Below are 1,566 nucleotides of genomic sequence, written 5' to 3'. Positions count from 1 at the left end.
AAAATAACAAATGCTGGAGAGGCTGCAGAGAGATTGGAACTCTCATACACTGCTGGTGGGACTGCAGAATGGTACAACTGTTGTGGAAAATGGTATGGTGTTTCCTTAAAAAACTGAAAATAGAAATACTATTTGATCCAGCAATTCCATTACTAGGAATATATCCTAAAGAGATGAGAGGCAGGACATGAACAGACATATGCACACCTATGTTCATCGCACCACAATTCATTACAACAAAGAAATGGAAGCAACCTAAGTGCCCATCAGCAGATAGTTGGATAACCAAACTATGATACATTCACATAATGGAGTACTATGCAACATTAAAGAATAATGAAGAATACACAAGTCATCCTGCAACATGGATGATTTTCTAAGACATTATGCTGAGTGAAATAAGTCAATTGCAGAAGGACAAATATTGTCCTTTTTACTATTGTAAAAAGCCAAGGAAAGTTTATTCAGGGAAGGAATCTCACTTTGTTGCTTACCGGGGATGGGAGCGAATGGAAGGTAAAATCTCAGACTATTTGGGGGTCACATGTTGATTTGTGTGAGTGGAGAAATGGTATGGAAAGAGTCTGTGACCAGCATGGTCACATTGGGTAAAGGAAAGACAATGAAATGTTCACAGAAGATATAGACAACAGAGGCAAATACTATTTTACAAGCACAACACTGTAGTATCACTAGCACCAAATACCAGGCTACGGATTAGTGCATGGACAGGTGATAAGAGCAGATGGGGGTAGGTGAACAGGAATAGACCCTAGGCCAAGGATAGATTTAGCTGAAGATAATCTTACAGAGGCACTGTGCTACAAAATTAGCCACATATAATACAGAAGCAACAGAAAACAGGATGGAAGTAACTTTGCAGAGACAACCAAACATCTCGAGAGAATCACCAGGCCTAGGGCCTCAAGACCATAGTCTCTGGAGATATCATGCTCAATTGGCACACAGGTTCATAAAAATTTTGTTCTACAATCTACTTGGGTGAGTGGAAACTGGAGTCTTAAAAACTTTTGAACGGCCATCTAAGATGCGACTGTTGGTCTCCTCTCGGCTGGAGCAAAGAAGAATGAAGAAAATAAAAGTCCTCTGGAAAAAATTAGTCCAATGATAAGATGGACCACGAGAACCTCACCTTCCATGACCAGAGACCAGAAGAGATAGATGGTGCCCAGGTACCAATATCAACTGCTCGGAAAGGGATCAATCCTGGAGATCCTGGATAGTGTGGGAGGAAAAATGTGGAACAAAATTCAAAAACACAAAAGTGTCCATAATTACTGGTCAGATAGATACTGGTGGAACCCTGAGACTATGGCCTAGAATTGGACTGACTTACATGGATTTGCTCTCAGCCCAACAGTAGAAAGACCCACAGACAGAACACCTACCCCAGGTCGATGCACCCACCTACTGTAAAGAGACACACCCCTTGGATCAAGCAGCCATGAGACACCAGAGGGGTATCACTCACATAGAGGGAAGGCTGGACAGACAGGAATGCATGGATGAGAGGGGCACAGGGAGGGAGTGGTCCAGGAGAGGAAA

Source organism: Orycteropus afer, unplaced genomic scaffold (assembly GCF_000298275.1).
Source record: "Orycteropus afer afer isolate SDZICR_OR568_19922 unplaced genomic scaffold, OryAfe1.0 scaffold00928, whole genome shotgun sequence".
Classification (NCBI taxonomy): domain Eukaryota; kingdom Metazoa; phylum Chordata; class Mammalia; order Tubulidentata; family Orycteropodidae; genus Orycteropus; species Orycteropus afer.
This window is presented reverse-complemented; position numbering follows the sequence as displayed.